Below are 5,701 nucleotides of genomic sequence, written 5' to 3'. Positions count from 1 at the left end.
GTCCCGCTCTCCAGCCTCCGGCCAGCCCCGGCACTTTCTTCACAGCAGCCCTGCCGCCTCCCGCACCCTGCCAGGTTAGCACAGAGGCGGGCTGGGCTCAGCAAGGGGCATCGCCCCCCTTCCCCGCCTTCCTCCCCGGAGCCCCGCTCCCCGTTTCCCCGCTACAACCCCATCCCCCGGCGCAGGGGCCCGGGGGTCGCGCACACCTCGCCATCCATCCCCGGGGCGCGCAGTTTTGCGCGGAGCCCGCCCGGCCCCTCTATTGTCTCTCCCGCACAGCCGCGCTCCGCGCCCCGGGGGCGGGCGGGGAGGAGGCGGCGGCGGCGGCGGCGGGTGGGGTCGTGGGGGGGCGGGGGGGGGGGGGGCGCGGCGGGCAGGGCTGGACGCGGCCACCGGAGCGAGGCCCCCCGCGCTCCCAGCGGGGCCCGGCGGGCGGCGCGGCCGGGCGGGGGGCGGTGCGGCCGGGCACGCCGCCCCCGCGCCGAGCCCTTCGCGGCTTCCGTGCGGCCGGGGGCGGTGGGAGCGCGGCCGCCTCCCCGCAGCCGGCGGCGGGCGCGGCTCCTGTTGGAGCCAGGCTGTCGTCAGCGGGCAGGAGTTTGGGGTTTTAATTGCGGGGTTTTGTTGTATTGGTTCCTCCGGGCGGAAGGTTGAGGTGTGTGTGTGGGGGGAGACCTGCAGGGTTAGATCCCGGTTTGGAAATGGAAAGGGATGGAGGATTGGTGATCCGCATCCCCCGGCTCTGCCTCAGCCTGTGTCCCTTGTGGTCTGCAGGGGGGTGGTGCCTGGACACGGAGCACAGGGACCCCACAGCCACCTCCTCTGGGGGCACGCTGGGGTGGCTGTGCCGGGGCAGCGCCTGGGATTGCAGGGTTGACAGATGCTCGGCCCTGGGAGCAAAGCCCCCGTGAAACCCCCAGCAGAGCCTTGGTCACACATGGCTTCCCAGGGCTGGGAGCGACCTCTGCCTGGACAGACAGCAGCCATCTGGCTTTGTGCCTCTGCTCCCACAGGGCTCAAATCTGGAAGATTTGGGCAAGAAGGTGGGTGCAGGGAGAGCTTGCAGGGTATGGCCCCTAACAGCCATCCACCCTGCTCGTCTTTGTTCTTTCTCCACAGCACACCTTCTGGGGGAGCGGAGACTGCAAATCTGCCGAGAAAAAACTGGGATGGTGCTTTTCCAGCGTGTGAGAAACCTCCCCCAGACATGCCACCCAGCAGAAGGACTTAGGAACACTTCACTGCTTTTCAGTTCCATGCTTTTGTAAACCTCAGCCCCGATTTTTATAGCAAAGCATCTACTAAACCAGCCCTGAGCACGCTTAGACACCAGAGCAGCTCTGTGCTGGATCTGATGGGCCACAGCCTTGCAGGAGCATTTGTGTGTGTGTGTGTGTGTAGGTCTGGCCATGGTCTAACCCAACCCATCCAAAGTTTGGAAGGGCCCAGCCAGAGCACACATCCCCATGCACTGCTGCGACCAGCCTGCTTCTACTCCTGGAGCTTTTTTGTCATCCTCTGTGGTGTGAATTTCTCTCTGCCCTGGTGCAGTGTGCTGGCACGTGCTTTCAGGAGCATTCTGGGAGGCTCATTTATGGCCAAAGGATGGGGTTTGTAGAAAACACTTGGCTTCTGTGAATGTAAAATACATACTACAAAAATTCGGTGGGCTCACAAAGCAATGCCCTTAAGCAGGGGGCCCAGGAGGGATGTCTGAAAGCAGTCAGAGCTGGTGGGTGTTTGAAACACAGGAACTGCTCCTGGATTTAAGCAAAGGAGGAACCTGGGCAGAGGGACCTGTTTCACCCTGTGGATCAAAAATGATGAGGCCCCAACCACCTCGTAGCATCTCGCTGGCAATTGCCAGTCCAGTGTGCTCAGCTCAACCCTCCCCGTCACTGCGAGGGTGCGAAGGCTCAAGTAAATAAGAGAGAAAGGCAAAACGCACTGATGTAAAATAATGAAAGCGATAAAACCAACACAATGGTGCTGAGATCCTGCCTGGCTCTCGACCAGGTGGAGTTTTGCGAAGAATCAATTTTAGATTAAAAAGGTCAATATACCATGTCAAGCTGCTTCCCTAGAAGGCAAGCAGATAACTTAATTTGTGAGCGGGTGGGGAAGGGCTGAACATTTTGTCACTTGCTCTGCTCACAACCCGCCACCCTGCCTCTGGACCTGCAGCCCTTTGCTTCTTTTTTTTTTTTTTTTTTTTTTTTTTTTTTTTTTTTTCATGGAAAGAAAGAAAACATATGACACGCAAATTATGGAGGAAATATTAGGAGGAAATTAAATCAGGGTCACATTATTCATTCATGGAGATGGGAGGAAGCTGTGAAGATAAGTGCTTTGATGTACACAAGACACATTGTTCGTGGAAAGCCATTCTTTTTCAATATCGCTGGCTTTTTCAAATGGAAATGCGGCACTCGGGAGACGACAGCCTGCGCTCAGCTGCCCGCTCATTAGGGGCGCAGCAGCCCCACACTAACGCAGCCCGGGTCTGCAGGCTCTTGGCTCTGCTGCAGGGGGTGCCCGGCCAGACCTGCACCGGCCGCTGGATTTGCAGAAGGGCCTGGGAATGCATCCTTTGGGTTGCAAGGAGGGAATAAAGAGGTATTAGGAGGCTCTTGGGTAAACTTGGGCAGGACTGGGTGCTGGATTTGGGTTCCTGTTTACACCTGGAGGACACCAGGGTGCTTTAGCATCCCTGTGCCTGCTGGAGCCAGGCTTGCACTGATGCTGCCCGTGGCTCAGCCGGCAGCTCGTGCTGCTGCTTTTCTCCCTGTCCTTGCCCTCAAAGCTGGCTGCGGGGGTCCCAGCCCCACGTCACAGCCCTTTGGGATACCCAGTGCAGTGGTGGGGATCCAGCACGGGGGCTCCCTGCAGACCTCATGGGGTGCTCAGCTGCGGGATGCAATTGGGAACATGACTGAGAGGTGTGGAAATGGAAACCAGCAGCAGCAGCAGAACCACTACCCCAGGTGCTGTTTGTCTTTTCTTTATATTCTCCATTTATTATACAACCCCAACCTGCCTAAAGGACAGCTTATAATGCCAGTGCAGGGAAGAAAACATGAGCAGCTCTGCCCTGCCAGCACAGTCATTTCGAGGGTGACCAGGACCCCAAGACACCCGCAGGGTCGTTGTCTCCTTCGGTGCATCCCTGTTGTGGCAGGAGCTGGCTGTGGGGCAGAATCCAGCCTGGCCAAGTTCTCCCTCCCCAGGCTATGAGGAGCCAGGTGGGATGAAATCCCACATGAAATCATGAAATCTTCGCCGTCAACCAAAGTGGGATGTTTTCAGTAAAAACCACCTGTATCCTCCGCAGCCCTTCTGCTAGAGAGAGATATATCTGCTACGGATCTAAGCAGAGCACACAGAAATGTTAGATATTTAACTGGTATTTTTACTAAAATTTTCTATTTTTAGTTCAAGAAAACCAACAGAGGAAGTGTTGGTTTTCTTTCTCCCCCAAAAAAAATCTGGAACAGAGAGAAACCACAACACTGGCAGCTTTTGCTTTCCTGTCCCAGCTGGGATGCCGGTGCTGCATCCAGGGCTGCTCGGTGGCTGCAGGAAATGCTGCGGGGAGCCTCAGGACCAGGATTCGAGGCAATCATGTCCAGCATGAGAGTTGTTCAATATTTCCAAGCTCAGCCAAAAAATAGCCCCTGGGAACAGAGGCAGCAGCACTTGCGGTCGAGCAGACCAGCAAATATTTAGGGGAAAAAAACATCAAATCCATGCCCAGGGCTTGGGATCGTCCCCAGGAGAGGGGCTGTGGCAGCCCCGAGGACCTGGCAGCTGAGCCAAAGGCGAGCGGTGCCCATGAGCATCTTTTAGCAACTTGGGCAGGAATTTACGGCGCCGAGCAGTCTCTGGGAACAAGCCGAAATGATCGTTTTGGTGTGTTTATTGGCAAACAAATCTTCCAAGAGGACCCATCTATCTGGGTTACGGTGACGGGGAGAGGATATTTATTTCCATCCATTATGCAAATCAGTGCAGGGTGAGCACGTGCAAATCTCCGTGCCGCTGCTGTGCAGGCAGAGGTCACACACAATTAAACAGGGTGGGTGATTGGGCACCCCCCTGCCTGGCTGCTCCCGGCAGAGCTGGACTGTGGGTCAGGGTTGGAGCCAGCGCGGGCAGTGATGGAACACCCCAAAACCACAATCTGGTGCCTTTAACAGGGGCTGCGTTTGCCCTTGCCACTTTGCTCAGGCTAAATCCCTCCCATGGCTGGTGGGCAGCTCAAATTTGGTGGAGCAGCCATGATACATACACTCAAGGGCTGAAGGTCTCCTGGATCCATGCTAATCAGCCCCTAATTAACCAGAGGATGGAGAGGCAGAGCAGCCCTGCAGGTGTGACACAGGTGGTGGCTTTGTGTGAAACTGGGTCCCAGATGGGTGCTGGGACAGAGCCAGGGATCGTGGATATTCCAGCCAAGGGGTCAGGGATGTTCCAGCCATGGGATTGGAGATGTTCCAGCCCCAGGATCAGGGATGTCCCAGTCGTGGGATGGATCAGGGATGCTCCAGCACCAGGGGCCGGGATGCTGCCTGTGATGGAGAGCCCAAATCTGGGCATCGAGCTCAGGATGCTGCACCTCCAGCACAGATACCAGCACAGCAGCTGGCGTAGACCCTGAACCACTCCCTCCTCGTTTCACCCTGCCCCAAATCCCGATGTGGCCCCCCAGGGGACACCGGGCATTGGTGAAGAAGCACATCCCCCACCCTGCCTGGGCAAAGGGAAGGGACACGATGGGGCAAACCCAAGGGAAGCTCAGCACACGGGGCAATGCAGCTTCCCCAGCCTCCTCCAGGAGTAAACGCACATCTATTTAACCATTGTTTCCCCAGTTTTAACATAATTACCCGTCAGCCTGCCAGTCAACATCAGCTCCTGCAGATCACCATTAACGGATCATTGTTCAGCCGGCTGTTATTGAATCGATATAGAAATTAAAATGCATTCTTCCCATTCTTTCTCAGTTGTCATCTTATCTCAGTGTCTAGCTAAAAGCACGGCAGATTACAGAATCCATCATCATTTAGCCTTTGTAGCTTGCAATATTCATAATTAACAAAAAAATTCTATTCAGTTTCTCATGTAATTTAATTAGTTTTCCATTAAATAGAGACTAAATATCATCTAATCCCCCAACAGAGCAAATAATTGTTTTCCATTCTTTTAGAAATTATCACTTGCGTATTGTAACTATCAAAATTCATTATGAGCCTCTGAGCAGCAATGGGAAAAGGTGTGAAAAGCACTGGTGGAAAGACAGGGCAGCAATTAGTGAGGCAGGTGGGGATGGAGAGGGGGCGGCAGGCTCGGGGCTGCCCGTGGCTCCATGCCACTGCTGCTCCAGGACCTGCTGGGGGTGCCCAGGTCGTGCCCAATGCAGGGCTCAGCAGCACCCGGTGCAGGATCCGGCCCCCTGTCCCAATCTGGGACATGTTGTGGTGCTCCAGATGCCCCATCTGTCTCTGTCCAGGAGTGCCTGTGCAGGAGGACACGGGATGGGGACAGGGTTGGGGAGAGCCATGCCGTGCAAAGGCAGGCAGCAGGGCTCGCAGCCGTTTATCTGGATCATGGGACAGATTTAATTTATAGAGGAAATCTCTCAAGCAAATACGTCCCTCGGAGGAATAAACCTGTTTAAGAAAACAATTTTCTCCGTGCCCGGATT

This window comes from Aythya fuligula, chromosome 23 (genome assembly GCF_009819795.1).
Source record: "Aythya fuligula isolate bAytFul2 chromosome 23, bAytFul2.pri, whole genome shotgun sequence".
In the NCBI taxonomy this organism is placed as follows: domain Eukaryota; kingdom Metazoa; phylum Chordata; class Aves; order Anseriformes; family Anatidae; genus Aythya; species Aythya fuligula.
The sequence above is the reverse complement of the archived record's forward strand: the minus strand, read 5'-3'. Positions refer to the sequence as shown.